Consider the following 25,977-nt stretch of genomic DNA (forward strand, 5'->3'; position numbering starts at 1 on the left):
TTCATATAGTTTTTTGTTTCATATAGTTTTCGGAGTGTGCTGCTTATCAGGATGTATTCATGCAGATCTCTAAATCAAGGTCCACACCTTTATTTGAAGGCATTTGGACAAGCTATGCTCTTTTTCCACCTTATTAAAGTGCACTCCTGGCAAGTTTTGGGTGGATCCTTGATTAAGGAAAGGTTTTCCTCCCACATTAAGTCTAGTCATGTCTGACTCTGGGGGTTGGTGCTCATCTCCATTTCTAAACTGAAGAGCCGGCATTGTCTGTAGACATTTCCAAAGTCATGTGGAGCAATACCTATTGATCTACTCACATTTGCATGTTTTTGAACTGCTAAGTTGGCAGAAGCTGGGGCTAACAGCAGGAGCCCACCCCGTTCCCTGGATTCGAACTGCCGATCTTTTGGTCAGTTAGTTCTGCAACTCAGTGGTTTAATCCGCTGTGCCATCAGGGGCTCCAGATCCTTGATTAGTCAACAGAAAATTGAGAACACCTATTTTAAATTTTTGAGACCCTTTGGCTCTTGTGGAATTTCTGTTTATCCTTTTTCAGTGATGTCTTCTTGATGTCCCCTAATCTAAATGTTTTAATAAGAGTTGCACTTTTACAAGATATTTGCAAAAGGATGCTGGTGCGTCACAAAATGACAATTCCCAGCATTCAGTAGCCATGAGTCATGACAGTTAAAATATCCTCTAACTATATTGATTTGATATTAAATTTTTTTACAGCTCTGTATCTTCCTCTATCTTCTTTTTGAAAAGGGGGATTAGAAGGGGTGATGCCATGCAGAAGCCATACTAATAATTGAATGACGAGTAATACAGGATCTCCGACTCATGTTCAGATGTCCCCAAAGGCCAAACCTAGGGAAGCAAACCTCTGGATTGGTGAGTGGCAAGAAAGCCTCTCAACTATGCGGAAACACATTAAGGCTGGTGTATTACAGTGCCTGGTGGCAAAGTGTGTTAAAGCGCTGAGCTGCTGAACTTGCGGACCAAAAGGTCCCAGGTTCAAATCCCGGGAGCGGAATGAGTGCCCGCTGTTAGCCTCAGCTCCAGCCAACCTAGCAGTTCGAAAACATGCAAATGTGAGTAGATCAATAGGTACCGCTCCGGCGGGAAGGTAACGGTGCTCCATGCAGTCATGCCAGCCACATGACCTTGGAGGTGTCTACGGACAACGCCGGCTCTTTGGCTTAGAAATGGAGATGAGCACCAACCCCCAGAGACGGTCACAACTGGACTTAACATCAGGGGAAAAGCTTTACTCATTACAGTGCCTGACACCTTTTTTTGCTTAGCTTTAAAAGCAGGGTATGAGGAATCTTGTAAGTTTTAATAATAGGTGTCCATGCCATTCACACAATTGCAGGCCACACAGTATGGAGAAGAAAGGAGCAGTTACTGTACCTGGAGAAGGGAAGAAGCTTAATTTCCCTTGTGACAAGTCAGAGTTGTAGTCAAGGACAGTGGTCATCACTAAGAACAATGGAACAACAATTCTGCCCCCCCCCCAGAAGAACCACTTGCAATATCAGAGTAGTTGCGGATACATTTATTTGCATTTTGTGATACCAAAGTTTACAAAGACCTTTGGACTTCATCATCAAAATAGCTCAATGACTGTGTTCTTGTGACTCTATCATAGTAGCACAGATGCTAGCATTTAGTATCGCCTGTAATGGGTTGCTTCCTTATCTATTTCACTTTATTATTTATTTGCTTTGTTTTATACCCCACCCTCTCCTCCTCATTGAGAGACTCAGAGCAGCTAACACTCAGCAACAATTTGATGCCCTTCGAACCTAGGAAAATATGATCTCAGAATACATATAAATCAAAAACACAGAAATTTTAACATCTCATATAAAAACAACAGCACATGATAAAAACAGTATCAAAACAGCTAATTAAAATTTTCTATATATATTAAAAACTTTTAAAACTTTTAAAAGCAATTATATTGACATCTTAAGATTGAAACATGAGATTGAAGCTGTGTCTGTAGTGGGGAAGCAGGTATGCTTGTGTGTGGAGGAGCAAAGATTTCTGCAGGGTACCAACAGAGAGAACATTGTTTTAATTTGTTAACTCTTTAGTATCTAGTGAGCTCTCAGTATCTGCTGAGGTTTGGTCCCAAGACCCTCATGGATATCAAAATCTGTGGATGCTCAAATCCCAATATGTACAATGAGGTTTCTTGGATTTTAAAAAAATTGAAGCCATAAATGGTGAAATCCATGGATGCAGCATTTGCGGATATGGAGGGCAGGCTGTATTACATTTCAGTATTAATTTCCTTGATTGAAGAAGGTAACTATATTTAGAGCAGGCATTTTGCAGAGTGGTTTTTTAAAAGGTAGTATAATGTGCATACAGTGTTCCCTCACTACTTCGCAGTTCACTTTTTGAGCCCTTGCTGTTTTGCGGTTTTTTAATAAACACTAAAATAATATAAATCATAAATATTTATGATTTACAGTGGTGGTGGTCCCAGTCGGGTGCTGGTGGCGGGGCAGAGAAGGAGCCCAAATGGCAGTGGGTGGAGAAAGAGGTGGCACCATGTTCCCCTGCCTCTTTTTTCCCTCCCTCCCTCCCTCTCTCTTTCTACTTCCTTCCTAAGGAGAAGCCCAGCATCCCTACTTCACGGATTTTCACTTATCACGGGTGGTCCTGGAATGTAACCCCATGATAAGTGAGGGAACACTGTAGTCATGATCATTCTAAGTGCTGATTGAGGATCAAGCTACACTAGTTATGTTAGAACACAGTCTTAGCAAGTACTTGTCCTTACCTATCTAATTTGGATTTAGTATACTTTTTTTTTAAATGATCATTGAACTGTTTACAGTGACTTTCAAGGCTTACATGAGGAAATCCCACAGTAGGTGGAAAAATATAGAAACAGCACGGATTTCCCTTAACATATGGTTTGATCCTTATGTGAACCATATTGGCACATTTGTTTCTAAAATATGGACTTTTTAACTTCCTTTGAGTTAAGACAGTCATGTTCTAGTCAAGTACATGTTTCCACATAGTTCCATGTGTGTTGGTTTTGTGTAATTGTGGATTTCTGAGATTTCATCATTTGCAGTGTTTCACATATGGAAAAGAAGCCTCTTAGTTTTTGTAAATCAACTATTGGCACAACAACTCCTGTGCTCTCTGCCAGTCGCAGATTGTACAGTAGAGTCTCACTTATCCAACATAAACGGGCCAGCAGTACGTTGGATAAGCGAATATGTTGGATAATAACGAGAGATTAAGAAAAAGCCTATTAAACATCAAAATAGGTTATGATTTTACAAATTAAGCCCCAAAACTTCATGTTATACAACAAATTTGACAGAAAAAGTAGTTCATTACACATTAATGCTATGTAGTAATTACTGTATTTACGAATTTAGCACCAAAATATCACAATGCATTGAAAACATTGACTACAAAAATGCGTTGGATAATCCAGAATGTTGGATAAGTGAGTGTTGGATAAGTGAGACTCTACTGTATTAATATCCTAGGCATTCTGAACTAGATGTTTGATCAGTCCAAAAATCAATTTATAGGTCACAATAGGGCCAAATATTCTTATTTATTAACACATTTCTATATTACTTCCCTCGTAGCTTACATTTGTTAAGGTTTGTGTCCTTGAAGACCTGAGATAAATCTAAATTCCTACGATCTCTGGGAGGGGGAGATATGACGGTAGGCTCAGGCCGAATATTAGAGGGAGGCTGAGTCGACGGAAGACTCGGCCCCCCTCTGACCTGCGGCCTATCCCCAAGTGCACCTATGACAGGCGACCAGTTTCCTCCCCTCCTACCCTGGTGTTGGTGAATGCTAGGTCCATAAGGAATAAAACTGCTACTATCAGAGATTTTCTTACTGACCAGGGAGCTGACCTAGTGTGTATCACTGAAACCTGGATCCAAGAGGGGGACGAGATCCTACTCCAGGAAATAACATCTCCAGGTTATGTAATCACCCACCAGATGCGGAGTGGGAGGCGGGGGGGTGGGGTGGCTATGCTCTCCCGAGAAAGCTTTTCTCTTAGGGCAGTTCCTGTTGTGGACATCTCTGGCACTGAATGTGTTGGTCTGGTGTGGGATTCCCCTGAGAGCATGGCCTTTCTGCTGGTGTACCGTGCGCCTAGTGCACCAGCAGACAGCCTATCCCAGCTGCTCGAGACTGTGTCGGAGTGGTCCTTGAGGTTCCCCAGACTTGTTGTCCTGGGGGACTTCAATGTCCACGCTGATACGGACTCTTGCTCAGCAGCGGCGATGGACCTAGTGTCTACCATGGAGACACTAGGACTCTTGCTCTGCAGTACTGGGCCCACGCATCAAGCAGGACATACGCTAGACTTGATCTTCAGCGCAGGAATTCAAGTGACCCAAGCCTCTATTTTAGAGGTTCCATGGTCGGATCACTGTGCCCTGAGAGTCAGGCTGGAGCATGCCTACCCACCTGGCAAGGGCGCCGAGCCGATTTGGGCTCGCCCAAGAAGACTTATGGAACCTAGTAGGTTCCAGAATGCTCTGAAGGATCTGGAGCCTGTCAGCGACTCAATCGATGTGCAGGTGGACATGTGGAACATCAGGCTGTCCAATGCACTCGACGAGATCGCCCCTAGACGCCCTCTCCAACCCCGCCGAAATCGGTCTCCTTGGTTCACCGAGGAACTTCGATCGATGAAGCGGGAAAAGAGACGGCTAGAGGGCGTGTGGCGAGAACTTCATGACAGAGCTTCGAGATCAGCTTACAGGGCATTTATGGAGTCCTATGAGCATGCTACCATCGAAGCAAAGAGAGTATACTATGCCTCTTTGATAGAGTCCGCCAGCTCACGCCCGGCAAAATTGTTCAAAATAATTAGATCTCTAACGACGGTTCCTACCAACCCAAAAAGTGATGATCAGACCCCTTCAGCCGAGGCTTTTCAAAGCTATTTTGTTGACAAGATCTCACTACTACGCCGGTACCTCCCCGCCACAACTGATACAATGAGAGAACTTGAGACTCCGTGGCCACTTGCTGGGCCCACCCTCGACCAGTTCATCCCACTGGACGCAGAGGGTCTCGATAGGCTCATAGCTGCAGCTAGACCGACCACTTGCTCCCTTGACCCGTGTCCCTCTTGGTTAGTAAAATCCTGCTTGGAGGGATTACGTGACCCGCTGCTGAAGATAATAAACAGCTTCCTTGAGCAAGGAGTCTTTCCAGAGGGATTAAAAGAGGCAGTGGTCTCTCCTCTGCTGAAAAAACCAGATTTAGATCGTTTGGTTCCCTCCAGCTACCGCCCAGTTTCGAATCTTTCATTTCTGGGCAAGGTGATTGAGAGGGCAGTAGCGGTGCAGCTGCAGCAGTTCCTAGACGATACAGCCGGACTGGATCCTTTCCAGTCTGGCTTCCGTGCGGGGCATGGGACAGAGACTGTATTGGTTTCCATCACAGATCATCTCCGATGCCAGCTTGACCGGGGCGGGTCGGTGTTGCTTGTGTTATTGGATCTCACAGCAGCATTTGACACAGTCGATCACAATCTTCTGACCCACCGCCTTGCCGTTGCTGGAGTTAGGGGGACAGCTTTAAATTGGCTGGCCTCCTTTCTTCACAACCGTGGACAGCGAGTGGAGAGGGGGGGCCTGGTCTCTGAGAGGTCCCCTCTACATTGTGGGGTTCCTCAGGGGGCCATTCTCTCCCCTCTGTTGTTTAACATCTATATGCAACCACTTGCTCAGCTGGTCCGAGATTTCGGGCTCGAGTGTTATCAATATGCTGACGACACTCAGCTTGTGTTAAAGATGGAAGGCCAACCGGAGTCTGTACCCGACAGTTTTCACCAGTGCCTCGAGGCCATTATTGGATGGTTGCGTTCCAGTAGTTTGAGGGTGAATCCAGCAAAGACGGAGTTCCTATGGCTGGGCCGACCGGGCAGTGGGGATATCCAGTTGCCAACCCTGGATGGTGAAGTGCTACGCCCGTCTTCACTAGTAAAGAGTCTGGGAGTCCTCTTGGACCCTTCACTGACGATGCAGGCCCAGGTCTCCGCCGTTACCAAAACTGCCTTTTTTCATCTTCGGCAGGCTAGACGGCTAGCCCCCTATCTATCTAGGGACAACCTGGCTACAGTGATCCAGGCTACAGTCATCTCGAGACTGGATTACTGTAATGCCCTTTACATTGGCCTTCCTGTGTCGGTGATCCGGAAGCTCAAATTGGTGCAAAATGCAGCTGCCCGGCTCCTTGCGGGAGTCCCCATAAGATGCCACATAACACCAATCTTACGGCAGCTGCACTGGTTACCAATTGAGCACCGGATCACTTTCAAAGTGATGGTGCTTACCTTCAAGGCCTTACATGGTCCAGGGCCGATGTACCTGAGGGACCGCCTCACCCCTTACAAACCCCAGAGATCCCTCCGTTCTGAGGACCAAGACCTGCTGGAAGTCCCCAGTTTTAAGACCTTGCGTCTAACTGCAACTAGACGCAGAGCCTTTTCAGTAGTGGCGCCATCTCTGTGGAACACCTTGCCACCTGAAGTTCGTGCCTTGCGGGACTTGTTGGCCTTCCGCAGGGCATGTAAGACACACCTGTTTCGGCAGGCTTTTGAGTTCTGTTGCTGATGTTTTAAAAGGTGCTTTTAGGATGTTTTAAAGATTTTTTTTTTAAATGATGTTTTTAAAATGTTTTTTAAATTGTTGATTTTAGCCGGTTCTTGTAAGCCGCTCCGAGCCCTAGGGGAGTGGCGGCATATAAGTTTGAAAAATAAATAAATAAATAAATAAATAAAGAAGTGTGACTCCTATGGGATAGTGTTACAGATGGAACTTCAGGCAGTTGGAGCAAGTCCTGTGAACTTGAATATGAGTTGCTTCTTTGGGTTCTCTGACCTACAGAAGTGATATCTACATTTTCTCTTCTTGGGCTTGAAGAAAAGTTTGGCTGAAGAAACATTTTGGAGCGCTGATTCCAATTGGTGTAGGGAATACTGGCATAGATGCAGAGTTTTGGGAAGACTGGGAGCAGCACTTGAAAAAAGGTGTTTTCTTAAGCTATATATCCATATCAGCGTTAGCTGTACTGACTGGCTGCAGGCCTCCAGGGTGCCTCTTCTGTCTTTTTCTTCATGTCCAGAAACAAGAAATGAATAAATCAGCCCTGTGGATCAGGGCACTCAAGAAAACTGAAGTGAAATAAAATAAATTTAGGTAAAATAACTGTATTTCCCAAAGCAAGATCAGTGCTTGTTTGTAGAACTTAACATGGGATTATAGTTATATTTCATTATGAATGGAGAATGAGAAAGCTTTACTGTCAACAGATACACTGAGTGAACAAACTGGAAGTGAAAAGCAGAAGTGGAGATGCAAAGAGGAACTTGATGCATAAAGGGTTAAATACTCTGCTGCTCTGTACATGTTTATCTCCTAATTACTTTTACTGCAGAGGAACATAATGTTAACATTTCTGGGTGGCTTTAATGTAGGTGTTACAAACATCAGTAGTAGTAGAATTGTTGTGAATGTGAAATTACTTCCCTTACCATGAAGATTTGTCTTCCCACATTCTGCAGTTTTATATTCTCTTGGGAATTCTCAAGCACATGAACAATGCATAATTTTCATAGATATTGGTGGGTTGAAATATTTCCATCTCTGACCTCTTGGTTGCAATCAAGTTGCAAGATCTCAGCAATTGTCTCTAGAATTTGCCACCAAAAGATTTGGATGAAGCGTTCATACTTTCTATTTCATTAATGAAAAAAATGGTTCCAGTCATACATTGGGCTTTGTTGATTCTATATACATGTATGTTTCACAATGCAAAAAATTCAAACAATCCTATCCTTTCTTGCTCAGATCTCAATATAATGTGTGCACAAAAACAAATGCTAATTCAATGGCATTATGGTGAATTTAAAAATGTTAACTGCTGTCATCAGTCCTTTATGCCATGTCTGAAAACAGTCCAAAAATCCTCAGCATATTTATTTGCCTATATCAACAAACCATTCAAATGGATTTTATATAAACCAGGAGTAGGCTTTATTTGTAAAATGAATTGGTCTTAATGGGCCATCCAAGACTAATCCTACTTAGTAGACAATTAGATAGCTTGTAACCATATACTATTGCTGAGAAAATAATTTTCCTACCATTCAGCTCAGAGAAAACCAGCAAGACAATAACATTTCAAGTGATATCATAACTGCTAAAAAGAAATGTAAAGCTTTGATCTTTAAGGCCTTGCAAATACAGTAGAGTCTCACTTATCCAAGCCTCACTTATCCAAGCCTCTGGATTATCCAAGCCATTTTTTTAGTCAATGTTTTCAATATATTGTGATATTTTGGTGCTAAATTCATAAATAAATAAATAAATAATAATAAAACTTTATTTATACCCCGCCACCATCTCCCCGTGGGGACTCGGGGTGGCTCACAACGTTGCAAAAGTAACAGCGCAAATACATTAAACAATATACACAGTTTAAAACACAAGAAGATGATAAAACAGAAGTTAAAACAAAGGTTTATACAACAGTAATAATATCAAACAACCACCAATGCAATGCAATATTCATGGGACCAGCTAGGGCTCATCAAACATGGGTATTTATCATACAAATATTTGCTGAACAGGTTAGACAGTTTCATTACCATTTTCAAAAAGCATTTTATAGCATTGTGTACAGTAATTACAACATAACATTGCTGCGTATTGAACTGCTTTCTCTGTCAAAATTGTTGTATAACATGATGTTTTGGTGCTTAATTTGTAAAATCATAACCTAATTTGATGTTTAATAGGCTTTTCCTTAATCCTCCTTATTATCCAAAATATTTGCTTATCCAAGCTTCTGCCGGCCCGTTTAGCTTGGATAAGTGAGACTCTACTGTACTGTATTCTCCTCCTCCTTTTCTTACATTTATGGTATTCCTCTCCCACCTGCCCCAATTGGTATTCAGAGTAGCTCACAAAGACCGTACAAGTAAAAACAAACAAAAAGTGAATGTTAAAGTAGAATTAAACCACTCACAGCATTAAAAACAATTCAAACCTCAAGCGAATAGATTAAAATGCCATTTTAAAAAGGGATTAAGATAAAACAGTGCTGCATTTCGTCTTGATGAGCCATTTGCTCTGCTGGTGGTGGTTTCGGTTCCTCAGAAATTTCCAGTGATTTCCCTTCCCTGTCTTACTATATTTGCGGACTCCCTCTTTGACTTAGAAATTTGTCTACAAAGAAAGCACTTTAGAGCAAGGCTTCTTAAACTTTTACCACTTGTGACTCATTTCCACCTGAGGAATTTTCATGTGACCCAAAGTATACAGGTATTTTAAAAAGGTATAAAAATTAAACATTAATGATAACAAATCAGCATTTGCAAAACTTGCTAAAGAGGTTGATTTTTTTGTGGAGTACAGCTGAAGCATTTTTTGTAGGGTCCACTGTAAATATTGCACGTATTTGCTAACAAATTTGTGTCAATGTCTAGGGGATGTTTAGAAACCTTTTACTGTTGCCAAGGTTTTGTGACCTCAACATTAAGCTAAGGGGACCTCATTTGTGGTTGGGACCCACAGTTTAAGAACCAGTACTTTAGAGTAACCAAGTCGGAAGACATTAAGATGTTAGTGGAAATGTCCTTTACTTTTTAAAATCTGTTTGAGGAAGTGAGGACTGGGAAGGATGTGAAATCATCATGTAATTTGGGAAACAGTAAGAGAAAGCTCATTGCACTGAATTTAGTGTTTTCCTTTTAAAGGAGCTTATGTAGGAGTATTGGTTGTATGTGGGATATTGAAGAAAACAGAAGTGGGGAGGATACTTTTGACCAAGTAGTCATGTTCCACGTAGGGGTAAGGCTTTCTTCTTTTGATCTAAGTTTTCTCTTTTTCATCCTCACACTGTACTATTATGCTTCATCTTCCCTCCCTCTGCTCCCCTTCCTTACACACACACACACACAAAGTCTCAAACTGAATGTTTGCTCTTTACAAGGAACATTAAAACTGTCACTCCCACATATAAAGACACTCACACTCCCATCAGAGCTTGCAAAATTACTTTTTAAAATTAAAACTGGTGGCCTTGCTAGCTGTGAGATTTAGGGAGCTGTCCTACAAAGAGCAACAGTTCCAAGGTTTGCCAAAAACGCAGGAAGAAATTTTGCTCTTGGAAGCTTCTTTTTGCCTCCGAGTCAGATTCCAGTTGGCTGCATGTTTACTATATGGCTTTAGAAACCAATTTGTAACTGCTGCTTTGCACAATACCCTCTTCTCACTTCCTTTCGGAAGGAGGGGACACCAAGCATTGGGGTAATGGCATTTAGGACGCTTCAGATTTCTTCATTGCTGTAGCCATTGAGGAAACCTGACTGATGCAATCCAACATTTCCTCCTGGGTTTTTCTCTGATTATTTAGGACAGTTGTTTCCATTGTTGGCACCATAGCAACATCCCATGAAAGTGAGTCACAAAAATATGCATCTGAAGCTTGTGTGGTTCCTGGGGCCCATTCATGCAACACAGTTATAGCGTTGTGATTAAGCTTTAATTTCTGTGCCTTCATCCTGTGGAATCCTGGGTTTTGTAGTTTTGTCAAAGGCACCGGCAGAATTGAGAGCCAAAATAAAACAACATAACACAATGGTTTGAGCATTGGATTAGGAATCTTGGAGGCCATAGTTTGAGACCCCACTCAGCCATGGAAGCTCATTGTTTTTTTATCCTGTCAGAAGTGACTTGAGAACATACTGCAAGTTGCTTCTGGTGTGAGAGAATTAGCCATGCCCAGGGGACTCCTGGATGTGTTACCATTCTGTTGGGAGGTTTCTCTTGTGTCCCCACAAGTTAAAGCCGACAGATGGGAGTGCACCCTGTCTAGCATATCTGAACCTGCAACCTTCAGGTCAGCAACCAAACCTTCAAGTCAGCAGTCCAGCTGGCACAAGGGTTTAACCCATTGTACCATTGCGGCTCCTTACCCATTGGATAATTTTGGGGAATTATACACTCTCAGTCTCAGAGGAAGGCAAATGCAGCCTCCCTCTGAACATACTTTGCCAAGAAAATCCCATGATAGTTTACTTTAGGGTCACCATAATAATAAGATATTTCTTACCCATGTTTTCCTATGAATCGAGGCAGGGAACAACAGATGAAAATACAACAAAAAGATACCACCTAAAACACAGACCCCAATTGAAATACATGATCAGCTAAAATAGTGTAATGCTGGCTAAATGAGCATGCATATTTAAATAAGCCTTTTGAAACTCATTTAAAGAGTATAGCCCTGTGGAAGAGATTTGTCTTTAATGCTGTTTTAAACTCCAATAGTGTATCCAGCTGTTGAATCTCATTTAATAGTTCATTTCACAGTATGAGGGCAGCTGTAGAAAGAGTCCTCTGGGTGACTATAGTCAGCGTATTCCATAGATTGGAAACAATTTGAAGGCACACAACAATGACATTATAATTCTGTAGTATGAATGAGACTTTTCTGCTGCCTGCAGAATTCTGGCAAATGCAGTTTAAGAAGGTGAGGACCTCTGCAGCTGAGAATTCAAAAGGCCTCACCCTAAACTACATTTCCCAGAATTCTGCCAGCAGCAGAAATGTGGGGCTGCCCACTTTAAAGCCCTGGTGTGATAACGTGGCTGTAGTGACTAGCTGGTGCTGCCCTAAAAGCTGATGTGTGGTAGCATTAGAAAAATCTGGGCAAAGAGACTTTGCTGTCTGAGGTGGAATAACAAATTCTTCTTATTTAGTATCCATGGTCTGTTAATTTATGGTGTCATCTCAAGCAGCAATTCCCAGAAACACTTCTTCTGAACAATAATAGTAGCAGCCGGCACTCATATCCACAAATCCAACCACTCATCGTTCAAAACTCAATTCCAAATTCAACTCCCACCAAACCTTGATTTGACCATTTTATATAAGGGATGCCATTTACTGTGCTATCTATATATAAAAAATGTAATGTTTGTTTTACTATGGAGTAAACAACAAAACCACTGATCCAAATCATACCAAATTTGGCCACAAAAGACATAGTCATCCAAAATATGTCTTTCAATTTAAAAAAATCCTAGAAAAATACAGAGGATGAGGAAGAGTCTTTCTCCCCCTAACAGCCAGTTAGAATGGTAGGTGCTGCTGCCTTTAGCAGCACCCCTCCTACTGCCTTTAGGCCCCGCCCCTTTCGTATCCTAGCAACTCCCTCAGTGAAAATGGCGCCCAGGGCACAGGCAGAGTGCACTTAGGTGTGATTCACACTGCCTATAAAATACAGATTATCTTATTTGAACTGGATTATATGGCAGTGTAGAATCAAGGTCCTTCCACACAGCTATATTACCCATTTATAATCTTATATTATCCACTTTGAACTGGATTATCTTGAGTCCACACTGCCATATAATCCACTTCAGTGTGGATTTTATACAGCTGTGTAGAAGGGGTCTCATATAATCCACTTCTAAGCAGATAATATAAGATTATAAATATAATATGAAATAATTACTGTGGTGTAATAATACAGAACAATATAATCTCTAAAACCAGGACAGTAAATAAAGAGCAACACTCTGAAAGCAGGGAAATTGGGAATTCCAGAAAGGAAACAATCAGGGCCAGCTAACACTTCCCAACAAAGGATTCCCCCAGGCAGGAAGCAGCCAGGCTTTGAAGCTGAGAAGGCCATTAAATGCTAATCATTAAATGCCTAATTGCAGCATTCATACCTGCCACACTGAGACTATTAATTGCTATTCAAACTGGCCAACCAAGCATTCCGCAAGATAGAAAGCGGCCAGGCTTGCAAGCAACAAGGCTATTCAGTGCTTTTCAACCTGGCCAACCAAGATTTCCCCTAGGTGAAAAACCCCCAGACTTTGAAGCCACGAGGCTACTCCGTCCCATTCAACCTGGCCTAGCAAGGATGCCCTATGTAAAAAGCAGCCAGGCTTTTAAGCTGCAAGATTATTTAGTGCAATTCAATCTGGCCAAACAAAGATTCCCCTACAAAGGAAGTAGCCAGGCTTCAAAGCAGCTCTTTGATTGAGGGTGCTACTCCAGCTACTCCAGAAAACGGCCAGGTTTTGAGGCTGCAACGCTATTCATTGCTATTCCACCTGGCCAACAAATGATTCCCATAAGCCACAGCAACGCATGGGGCACAGCTAGTTGTATATAATGGGAATTCAGCATCCATGGATTTTTTCATCCACAGCAGGTTCTGGAGCAAAACCCAAGTGGATCCTCTGGGTCCACTGTGCAATGTAATAAACGTAATAAAATGTAATAAATACCCTGTTTTTGGCTAAGGATATGACCTGTGGCTAACATTCCCTCTCAAATACTGCCAGTGGCACATACTCAAATGCTGTAGTCTTAATAAGGGTTTGATGTCTTCTTGAAGCTCATCTCTTACAAGCCAGTTGCACAACATTCTGGAATAACGAAAGCACCTGCAATTGTTGCCAATTTTCTGCGTAAAACCAAATGCCATTATGTCTGTGGCCCCGTTCTGTTGCTATGATATTAACCCACTTTCCGGTCAGGATTTTATATAAGAAATAAGCAGATTAAAACACTAAATCACAGTAACCCTGTTTTACTCTTTATGTCACCTTTTGGGCAGTGGCTAGAGAAAGTTTTCTTTGTGGCTAATAAGCAAGCTGCTAGAGAATCCCTTATTCTGATATAGCAGTCAAAAACAGGGTAGCTAGTGGACTTGCTCAAATAATTCGTTTTCCCCGTTAACCGTTATTAATTCGTTATTTTTGTTTGTTTTGAAGCAATATACGGCATTGGTTGTCCACACGTCTGGATATCGCGGTTTCGAATCGCGAGAGGCCGTTTTTCGTTATGTCGTCGTTTTTTTCGTTAGGAAAAAAAAGCTTTTGCAAATCACCCAAACTCCCACCATTCAGGCCCTTTCCTTTTGCCCCTCAGCAAAAGGGGCGTCACGGGCTCAGCCAATGGGAGGGGGCGAGGGGGAAGGAGGCCGAGGAGGAGGAGGAAGACGGAGGGGGGAAATGGCCGCCGCCGCCTCGCCTCAGCTCAGGCCTGATACTCAGTGGTTTTGACGTCTGTGCGAAGCTAGGCAAGTGGGGTTTATATATCTGTGGAAGGTCCAGGGTGGGAGAAAGAACTCTTGTCTGTGGGAGGCAAGTGTGAATGTTGCAATTGGTCACCTTGATTAGCATTGAATAGCCTTGCAGCTTCAAAGCCTGGCTGCTTCCTACCTGGGGGAATCCTTTGTTGGGAGGTATTAGCTGGCCCTGATTGTTTCCTGTCTGGAATTCCCATTTTCTGGGTGTTGTTCTTTTACTGTCCTGATTTTAGCTTTTCTGTAGCTAAAAATGCATATAAAATTGATTCTATAGGGAGGATAAATGATTGGATTTCAACTCCTACAGCTTAGCTTTCTCTGCCAATAATGGTACCATATCAAACTAAACCTCCCAAGATTCTGTAGCAGTGAGCCATCTTGGATATTGTAAGGGATTTATTATTATTATTATTATTATTATTATTATTATTATTATTATTATTATTATTAGACCTTGCTCCCAGGAAGGTGCCTTCGCTGTGGCTCCCAATTTATCTATCTACCTTTCCACATATTCTCCACATTGTGTGTATGTGTATGTATATTATATATACATGAGCCCCGATGGCGAAGTGTGTTAAAGCACTGAGCTGCTGAACTTGCAGACCGAAAGGTCCCAGGTTCAAATCCCGGGAGCAGAGTGAGTGCCCGCTGTTAGCTCCAGCTTCTGCCAACCTAGCAGCTTGAAAACATGCCAATGTGAGTAGATCAATAGGTACCGCTGTGGCAGGAAGGTAATGGCACTCCATGTAGTCATGCCGGCCACATGACCTTGGAGGTGTCTATGGACAACACTGGCTCTTGGGCTTAGAAATGGAGATGAGCACCAACCCCCAGAGTCAGACATGACTGAACTTAACGTCAAGGGATACCTTTACCTTTACCTATATATACACACACACACACACACACACACACACATTATGCAGGGACTATATATATATTATATATACACAGTATATATCACACACCAATTTAACAAAGTTTCAGCCACAAAAACAAAGTTTCTCAAGTAGAACAATGACTTTCACAGTAAAGACAACCCAATTTAACAGGAAATAAGACTTTCAAACCAGGAACAGATTTCTGCAATTATTAAAAAATGGTTTATTATAAAAGCTATGAAAATTCGCCAAAAATCAGAGGATAAGGGAATCCTTGTTTTGAAGAGTGATAGGCCCATCTTGTGTAACACCAAAAGTTTCTGTAATCTCTATATATGTTCATCGAATCTTGGTTCTTCCTACCTTTGGCTTACAACAGTATTTGTTTACCTTAACTACAGCTTGAATAGCCTCATGGTTTGATGTCTGTCAATATGTTGCATCTCACCTGCTCACAGTAAGATGCCCTGAATAAAAGTGTTCGTTCTTGTGGAACACATTTTCATGCCTCAAATGTTAGAACTATTTCTGGATATATTTGACTGCTAAGTTCACAAATGGCAAAGGTTTTCCCCTATCAGCTCTAGCTTTTGAGATAATATGCTATACACCCATCTTCATTTGCTCACTCATAAAATATCATAGTAATTATATCTAAGAAACTGTATAGCTGATGTGATCTATCCAATGCCATTTTCTGAATCAGCACCCCAAATAGCCCAGGAACAGGAGAAAAAACCAAGATATTTTTGTTAGGCAGATTATAATCTGCAAAGGCCTCAATTTTGAAATCTGGGTTCATTTTACTGCTTCACTTCTATTGGTGCCATTTTTTAAAAAAAAAAATTAGAATGTTTAAACCAGAAGCCAGGGCTTTGGCCCTTTATTGGATTCCAGTTTCTGAAAGTTAGTTGAGTTTTGTGGAACTGCCCCTCAGCTAAAGGTTTTGCTTCATCTCTGTGTGGATGGAGGCTCAAACCTGCCAGGGATCAGATAGGTTATGATGGGTCAGCCACTACAGCCCAAATTATTGCTGTGATTTGCTGCTTGGTTAATTCATTTCCGCCCTTGCCCCCCTTTTCTTTCTGCCACCATGGGTAGCCTATTTGTCACAGTGATGGCAGCAAAATGTTTTGCAGAAACTGCTTGAGTTTTCAACCATTTCCCATTTCCTCTTCAAAGGAGCAAAAAGGAAGCACTGAACACAAGCGCAAAACTCTGTGGTGCTCTGTGCAGTGCATTTCTAAGAAATTCTTGTAAGCCTCATCCTTCCTATGTTGCCCACAATTAAATTTTGCACCACCCTTCTCAGTTTCAGATGTGCTCATAGTGGATGCTAGTAATGCAAAATGCTATCAAAAAGGGTGGGGTGGGGGGGGACTAAAGAAGAAACAAAAAGCAAACCAACAAGTCTTGGTGACCTGCTTACAAAATTAGAATTATATCTCAATAGAGAGAGAGAGATGTTTTGTTTTATTTTGTTATATTGTATCGTGTCTGGGCATGGCCCCATGTAAGCCGCCCCGAGTCCCCATTGGGGAGATGGTGGCGGGTTATAAATAAAGTTTTATTATTATTATTATTATTATAGAGATGAATCCAGGATCACTCGCAGCTTGGGAAAGAACTTGGATTCATCGTTGAACCTGGAACTCCAGGTTTCAGAGGTGGCCAGTGGAGCTTTTGCACAACTAAAACTTGTGTGCCAGTCACACTTGTACCTTGGGAAGTCCGACTTGGCCATGGTGCTCCATGCTGTGATTACATCCCGTATAGATTACTGCAATGCGCTTTACGTGGGGTTGTCTTTGAAAACTGTTCAGAAGCTCCAGTCAGTCCAATGGGCGGCAGCCAGGCTGCTCATCAGAGCGGCGTACAGGAAGCATACAACACCCCTGTTGTGTCGGCTCCACTGGCTGCCATTCTGCTACCAAACACAGTTCAAAGTGCTGGCTTTAGCCTATAAAGCCCTAAGTAGTTCTGGCCCAGTCTACCTGTCCGAACGTATCTTCCCCCTATGAACTGCCACGGAGCTTAAGATTGTCTGGGGAGGCCCTGCTCTTGGTCCCACCTCCTTCACAAGTGCGATTGGTTGGGATGAAAGATAGGGCCTTCTCAGTGGTGGCTCCTCCGTTGTGGAACACCCTCCCAAGTTATATTAGGTCAGCCCCCTCTCTTCTGGTCTTCAGAAAGAGAGTTAAAACCTGGCTTTTAGGGGCAGGCCTTTGAAAAAAACAATATTGTACAATAAACTTACTTGATATCATGCAATTGACTTTGGATCGGTCTTAGACCTTGCTTTTTGGATGATGTGTCTTAACATTGGACTCTATTGTGATGCCTCAGGCACCTTTGGCCCCTGACCCGTGACCATTGCTGACCAGGACGAAGAAGACTTTGGCTTTCTCCCACGTCACCCAGATTCAACTCCTTTCCAGATGCCTTCTATTGACATTTCTGAGCCAGCGCCAATTAAGGATGCCCTTGAAACAGTGCCGGCTCTCCCAGATTCTTCTGACGGGTTAGTGTTTGATCGCAGGGCTTTTTTGAAAACAGAGAGATCGCAGAGACAAAGCTTGAGGAGAAGCGCCAGATTAGCGGAGCGTGGTGACTATGGCTAAGCTTAGTTCTCTTGGGAAGAATTAGGGAGTCAGGCACCTGGCGCAGTGACTATGGCAGGCTCAGTTCTCTTGGGAAGAATTGGGGAGTCAGGCACCTGGTTTGGGGGAGCTTATGAACTTCAATAAAAGTATTGCGCTGGGAACTTTCCTTTGCGGTGTCAACATTACTTCTTACTGAGAAGCATCATCGTCTCTAGCTCCTGAAATTCAAGCGGCCTGACCGAGCGCTTACTCCTGAGTAGACCGGGCGCTGGTCTACCTTCTTGCCCAAGTTTGGACTGCGTTTCAGCTCCTGCACATCCAGCTCTTGCTTTGCCCTGAAATCCTGCTTTTGGACATTTACTCCAGAGAATTCATTTGTGACACTTTGCTCCTTTTCCCCACTCAATACTCAAACCAAGTCTGAGTGTGTTTCGGTTTCTGGACTTTGGACTTTAATATTGGACATAAGACTTTCACTTATTGGACTAATTTTGATCTTTCCTGAAAGGTCAATTGCTTGCTCAACTTTTCTGCTTATTTTCTTTGGAAACTTTATTTGCTTTAATAAAGATATTATATTGTTATTGGCCTCTGTGTTGGTTTTCAGTGCTCTCGCTGCCCAGGGGTGTAACATCTATTTTAATTATGTTTTTATGTATGCTTAATTTTAATTTAATTTTTTCCTTGTCTTTATGCTTTAGGCACTATGTAGTGCCATTTGTAAGCCGCCTTGAGTCCCCCCCCCAGGGGAAGAGAAAGGTGGGATATAAATATGGTGAATAAATAATAATTAATAATGTAATCTTGTTTGTATATCTGGAATTTCAGTTCAGGTTTGAAGGGGGAAAGCAGCTTTGTGGACCAGGCATTAATATCTATTTTTAAAATGCATGAGGAATGTACTTCATTGACAGAGGATAGCATTAGGCATTACTGTATTAAATAATGAGACATAATATGCATTTGCTTCATCATGATGCCAGGCAACTCCTGGTTTGGACACATTTATCTAAAACACAACAAACTGCCAGCACGGTGTGTCATATTGCCCACAGATCTGCATAGAAGCCCTGATGTTCATTTGGGCATTATTTCAGAAATGCCAGCAAGTAGTATTCTTTCTTTTCGCCTCACTCTAAGTGTGACCATAGAAATTAGTCCTTCTACTGCTTCTGGAGCCAATATATTTTACTGCATAGTAATTCTTATCCTTTAGTTCCTATTTCCAAGGTTGAAAGTTCTGGGGCTAAACTCCAAATCCAAGGATTGGTGTGCCTTAAAACTGAAGGGTTGAGATAGGTTATAAAAGTATGCTGTTGTGATCGCAACTATTGGAGTGATATATAAAGGGATGCTATTGTAACTATAAACACCTTTCTCTCTGGGGCTGCTGCTGCTATTGCTTGAACTACTTTTTCCAAGGCTGACTTGTTGAGATTAGATAGCAATATCAAGACCATTGGTGCTATCCCAGGTGCCAGCACATGAATGAAAATGTTGCTGGTAGTAGATCTGCAGCTGTTGGCAAAGCTACTGACATCTCTGTGGCTATCCATTCTAATTTTCAAAGGCCCCTTTCAAGTTGGATTCTGGATCTAATTGGCATGCATAGTTGGCAGTGTGTTTATCATCACAGCTCAGGCCTGTGAATTTGTAAATCTTCCTCAAGGGAGTGGTGATAGTGCGACTGAAGCCAATGTGAAGACGAACGGTAGGTATGCATCATGTACCTTTATGAACAGCTTCCAGCCATTGTGTAAATGTGAACTGCTCACATTTGGGAGAGGTTACCCATCCAAATATCCCCATTGTCATGTGTTTTCAGAGCCAGATTAAATCTTTATAATAAACCATTGATGTGAATGGAGCTGTTGCCTGAAATGAACACATTTCTTTGTATTCAAGAATGGAACAGTGATTGCACTGAAAACCCTGCCTCTCCAGGCAATAAACAAAGCCTTGTTTGTGTAAAGGTATTCAGTTTAATTGGTTTGTTGTGTAGCTAAAACTCATGTGATTGAATTACCAGAGGCTCCTACTCATAACTTAGCTGAGACTCTTGACAGATTCAAGGTAAGGAAAGGGGGCATTCTATGGTTTAGCCACATGCGTAATGTGTTGTTTTCATGCATGCCTTTTCTCTCTCTCTCTCTCTCTCTCTCTTTTTCTTTTATTCATTAGCTTTTTACACCGAATCCAAATGAGGATGTAGCCTAGAGTTTTTCTGCAGTGGCTTCTAATGTTTAAATTTAGAATGTTTGGATACTGTAGTGCTAGATAATACCAGTATTGCCCTACATAATACGGTTATACAACGCATACTGACTTTTCAGGACTCCCATGCTCTTTTAATTTAGAGTTTCCAGTTTGCAGAGAATAGCTTTGTAGCAAAGTATGTATGAAGCAGCATAGGAATAACTTGAGAAACTGCAGTTGCTTCTGGTGTGAGAGAATAGGCTGTCTGCAAGGAATAACTTGAGAAACTGCAGTTGCTTCTGGTGTGAGAGAATAGGCTGTCTGCAAGGACGTTGCCCAAGGGACGCCTGGATGTTTTGTTTTACCATCCTTGTGGGAGGCTTTTCTCATGTCCCCGCATGGGGAACTGGAGCTGACAGAGGGAGCTCATCTGCATTCTCTCCAGGTTCGAACCAACAACCTTCAGGTCAGCAGTCCTGCTGGCATAAGGGTTTAACCCATTGTGCCCCTGGGGGCTATAATATTCATTATAGGAATAATGAAGCAAAACAATAACTTACTATGCACGTTTATTAGGATCAACTAAAACTCCAGGTGTATGTAAACTTTTAGATCTCCAGAATTCTACATCAGAGTAGAGGGTACATCAAAGAGAACACCAATATTTTTGTACAGTATAAAAATACTCTGTGTTCACAGAAATGGATCTGGGTGCAGAATCAAGAGTATTTCATAATACCCAAATAAGACCAAGATGCACTGTTCTGGCTGCACAGTCACAGGAATTTGATAACACTTTAATTACCCACTTATAGGGAAATTTTAACAAAAAATAATGATATCTTCCAGTTGAAATCACAAGAAGAGATAACCCAATGATAGAAAAATTTCTCCTGGTTTCAATAAATGCAATTAAAAGAATATTACAATATAGATAAGAAGTCAGTCTTCAATGATAAAGACACCTTCTGGGATAAATTGATCCATGTGGATAAGAAAAATATAACATGTATATACAACAAAGTACTTGAATGGTCCACTGAAACAGAATGGGTAAAAAAAATGTATGATCAAATGGGCAACAAATATTGGTAGGCCTATAAGATTAAATGAATGGAAACAGATGTGGAATAGAAGACTGAAGTACACATACGCAATAGATTTAAAAGAAAACTGGTACAAAATGATGTACCGATGGTATACGACTCTACAAAACTTAGGGACTATGTACAAGAACACACAGAACAAATGTTGGAAATGCAGAATACAAAATGGCACATTCTGCCATATGTGGTGGATCTGCAAAAAAGCTAGAAACTATTGGAAAATGATACAAATGTCAAACGATTAAAAAAAATAAAAATTCAAATGAAGCTAGAATATTTTTATTAGGATTAGCAGATATGGACATTAACTTGGATACAAATAAGACATCTTATTTATTTACTTGTCAATGGCAGTAAGGATGGTATACGCAAGAAATTGGAAAACAGATGAAATACCATCAAAAGATAATTGATTAGACAAAGTTATGGAAATTATGAACATGGGTAGATTCACTTTTTTAATGAAGAAACATACAGAGATACCTATTACACCGACAGACTGGTGGCTTTTTAAGGATTACATGGCTATGTAGGAGAAAAAGACAATTTAAATAAACTAAATTTCAAGATGAAGGAATGAAAGGGGAAAAGACAATTTTATGTAATCGTAGAGACATAAGAGTAATAAAGCAATGCAAAGAAGAATGGAAGACAAAACGTCCTCCCCCCCCTCTTTTTCTCTTTCCCTTGTTCCCATATCCCCCCCCCCCCGCGCATACACCATTGTCCCTTCCTAAACCCTCCTGTCCTTTTAAATATATTCTGTTCTGAAAATTCTCAGTAAAGATTATATAAAATAATTGCCATGAACAGCCCAGTCCTGTGGAACCCTGCAGTTCATTGTTTTGCAAAGAATTAGAATTTTGCTATTGTTCTGGGGAATTCACTAGATAAGTCCAAGCCCTATACCAAACTACAAATTCCATGATTCTGTATAATGCCAACATGGGAATTAAAATTAGGTCAAACTGGTATAATTGTGCAGTTTACATACACAATGTTCATATGAGGTAGAACATGTGTTCTGAGTTGACTTCACTTATTTACAGATAAATAATATTATATTCTGCATAAAAGCAGTTGATGGGTTGGATCAGTTCTTGTTGCAATCATTTTCATTTTGTCTGTAGATAAACAAAGGTCACATGGGAAATTGCTGAAATCCAGATACATTTTTAAAAAACTCTTCAAATGACAATGTCATAAAATGTTTACTTTCTAGTTCTAGTTCTATATTAACTGAATTCTGCACCACAGTGTGTCACTGGGGGACATCAATGCCCTGTCCACCTGGATAGGGCTAATGATATCTCCATAACAGCAGAAGACCTCTTTCAGGCCACATTTGACTAATGGGTTAGACATTCCCTGTCCTTTTGCTGGGCTGTTCATGGCAATTCTTTTATATGCCCCCGCTGCTGCAACAAAACAAGAGGAATTCATATAATGATGACATTATTTATAGCAGTGTCCTGCTTCCTACTGCATGTCTTCTTTATATTCATTTGATGAAAGGAAATTTAGAAAAACAATGCCATAGTGAATTAGGAACTCGGCAATATTATTAATCATGCACACTGGAGTTTATACAAGCTACTGACTGTACATTGCCCTCAATAGGGGTAAATAGAGAGGCAGCTTTAGGTTGTAAAATCTGACCAGGAGATGGAGTTTCAAGTGTTGTTGTTGAGAAATAAATTCCCTAGTTAAAAAAATATCCTGGGTTTTCTTTTTTTTTTTCTTGGGGGGGGGGAGTACTTCCTGTATTCATCAAAATGTATGTGCAACCAAAGGTTCATCTAGTCTATAGCTTGCTTTTGTGTGCCTTCAAGACTTTTCTAACTTATGCCAACCCCATAAGTTTTTGTTTTTGTACATTCAGGGGTTTTTGTTTACAGATACATTCAGAGTCTTGCCTTTGCCTACTTGCCTAAGAACACAAAGTGAGGTGAGCAAGGACTGAAACCACAGTCTCCAGAATTGAGCTGTACCACATCACTCTTTGTGTGTCATATGAGTGATTTAAAATGAGTGGATGTAAATATGGGTGGAGAAGAAAATTAGTTATCTTTTAGCTCATGAAGGTGATTTTGCTTGGATGTAAATCTTAGAAAAGTAAACAGCTATTAGAAAATCTGAACCTAGTATCACATTCTGTAAGATTCTAGTGACACTTGTAGAATAGCATGAGTCCATCATATCAGAAGGCTTAGGCTGAATTGTTCCAAACAGCATGGCCTCTACCTTTATGGCAGCCATATTTCCTCTCCTGGAAGCTCAGGAAAGCATTCCTCCAGCCCATATTATGTCAAGACAGCACATTTCAGGTTGTATATCTAGGCTATCATTTTGTTGCCACCACAGATTCTCAGTAAACATATGATCTGAAAAATTTCACTTCCTGGCCTACATGGACTTTAAAAAAAAAACATGCCCAAGTAAGTAAATAGCTTCATAGTTGTGTGTTTATGTGGGAGTTCATGTTTTTCTGAGAGGTACAGAAAGGATGTTTGTCAAACTGGGTGTCTCTTGGATCTTTTTGATAGACTACTTTCTGTGGGTTATAATCCACTTCATTGTATCTTCCTGTTCTTTCATGAACGACATATCTAAGAGAGTGGCAAACAAGTCTGTTATCAGTACAATCCTGCTCAATGGTTGTTTTGAAGCTTTGCTCCTTGGCCCCCAAACGGATGTTTCTCCTCTTGCTTTTCAATGTTGGTTTGCACATATAGGTTCGTATCTTGGCATTTCCTCACTTGATAAGCTGCCCAGCATGAATGCATCCAACAAGCTGCTTAGTTGTTTCACGTGTGTGAGTCATTGCCTGACGTTTGCAGTCACTGATTCATGATAATGTATGTTTGAATATGTTTGTGTAGCTTCATGTGCTAATGTTTATCTAATTCAGAAAAATACCCATCTCTTCCCTCCCCCTCCCCCTATACTCTTGATACTCCTTTTCTTCTATACCAGGGCTTCCTAAACTTTTCCTCTCATGACCCCATTGGACTGAGAAATGTTTATATGACCCTATATAGGTACATAAAACCAAACATAGACTGATAACAAATAAGCATTTGCAAGACTTGCTAAACAGGTTGATTTTCTTTTATAAAGTACAGCTGAAACATCTTCTGCAGAGTCACCTGTAAACACTATTCAACAGATTTGTTTAAAAGTCTTTTATTGTTGCCAGATTTTTCAGCACCCCAATATTGTGTTAAGGGGAATCCATTTGGGGTTGAGTCCCACAGTTTAAGAAGCTGTGCTCTATAAAAATCTCACTAGAGTTTTAAAAGTCTGCTACAAAAGTGCAGCCGCAATATGTCAATTCTTGCTTTTTCTATAGTCTTGCACACACTTGAGAACATTACTTTTTGCATAATATCAAGAACAATTAAATAAGTGACCCCATTTTCACTTTATATTTTGACTTTGTAATGGTCACACAGTGTGACCCCCTCTTGGGGGAGAAGAGCGGTATATAAATTAATTAAATAAATAAATTTAGATAAAAGTTTCATTGAATTGCTTCACTGTCCCTATGACTGCCACAATATGCCATGAAGGAAGACTGGAATCCAGTGTTTTATGATGCCAGGTCCCATCATTCCTTGACTGTCTGACCAGTGGAGAAGCACGATGCAGTATTCCTTGCCTAACCAAACCCTATCACATTCATGGGATTGCCAGAAATCAATAGGCAACTCGAGGGCAAATACATATGCACCCATACTTATTGCTGTCTAAATATCCCACTTTTCTCCCAGCAGAAGACCAAAGGAACATAAAGGGGGCTGTTTCTCATGCCACCATTATTAGCTGTTAGGACTATTATTATTTTATTTATTTATACCCACTTCATCTCCCCAAAGGGGACTCAAAGCGGCTTGACATAAAAGCATTAGTATACAATTTAAAATATACAAATATACAAACATTAAAACAGAATTAAACACAAACAGCACTAAAAAAATCACAGTTAAAATCCATCAAACATATTCAAAGTTAAAAACCACAGCACTCCCTGACTAGGTCTTAAACACCTTCATCTTTAAAAGCCTGTTTGAATAAGAAGGTCTTAGCCTGCCGCAAATAGCCTGGAACTGAACCGTGTAGGACTTTAAAGACCATAACCAGCATCATAACTTTGAATTGTGCAACGGGGGGGGGGGGGGGCGCTCTTTGGACCAGCTGAAGTTTCCAAGCACTCTCAGAGGCAGTCCCATGTAGAGTGTGTTGCAGTAATCCAGATGGGATATAACTAAGGCATGTACCACCATGGCCAGATGTGGCTTTTCAAGGAATGGGTGCAGTTAGCATACAAGTTCTAATTGTGCAAAGGACCTCCTGTCCACCGCCGATAGCTGGACCCCAGGTTCAGTGCCGAGTCCTGGAGGACCCCCAAATGCGGACCTGTGTCTTCAGGGGAATGTAGCCCCATCCAGCATAGGCTGAATCCCAGTTTGCTGGTCTGCCTTTTGACTGACCAGGAGTATCTCTGTCTTGTCTGGATTAAGTTTCAATTTGTTTGACCTCATCCGGTCCATTACTGATGACAGACACTGGTTTAGGGTCAGGACAGCTTCCTTGGTATTAGGTGGATATAGGTGGCACTGTACTCCAAAACTCTGGATGACTTCTCCAAGCAGTTTCATTTATATGTTGAACAGAAAGGAGGACAAAATGGAACCCTGAGGAACCCCATAGGTCAACGGCTGGAGGTACGAACAGGAATCTGCCCAGCACCACATTTTGGGTACTATCCTCCAGGAAGGACCGGAGCCACTGTAAGACAGTGCCACTGAGAGATCCAGGAGAGCCAACAGGGACACACTCCCCCTTGTCTAGCTCTCTTCATAGGTTATCCACCAAAGCAACCAAAGCTGTTTCTTTTCCATAGCCAGGCCTGAAACCAGACTGAAATGAATCTAGATAATCTGTTTCATCCAGAAATCCCTGGAGTTGGGAAGCCATCACACGCTCCAAGACCTTGCTCAGAAAGGGAAGGTAGGAGACTGGCTGATAGTTGCCTATTATAAA

The 25,977-nt window shown here is 41.4% G+C and overlaps 1 protein-coding gene across 4 annotated transcripts in view; it reads left to right on the forward strand.

The window, feature by feature from the left end:
- pik3r5 (phosphoinositide-3-kinase regulatory subunit 5) overlaps positions 1-25,977 on the forward strand; it is a 70,985-nt gene that overhangs the window by 11,996 nt on the left and 33,012 nt on the right. For 2 of the 4 annotated variants that reach the window (XM_016991287.2, XM_062970714.1), the window contains exon 1: positions 19,614-19,702. The exons of the other annotated variants lie outside the window; for them this stretch is intronic. The gene's annotated coding sequence lies outside the window, so the exon portion shown is untranslated. Of the gene's footprint in view, positions 1-19,613; positions 19,703-25,977 lie in introns of those variants that run through there. 4 annotated transcript variants of the gene reach the window in all.

Source organism: Anolis carolinensis, chromosome 2, assembly GCF_035594765.1.
Source record: "Anolis carolinensis isolate JA03-04 chromosome 2, rAnoCar3.1.pri, whole genome shotgun sequence".
Lineage (NCBI taxonomy): Eukaryota > Metazoa > Chordata > Lepidosauria > Squamata > Dactyloidae > Anolis > Anolis carolinensis.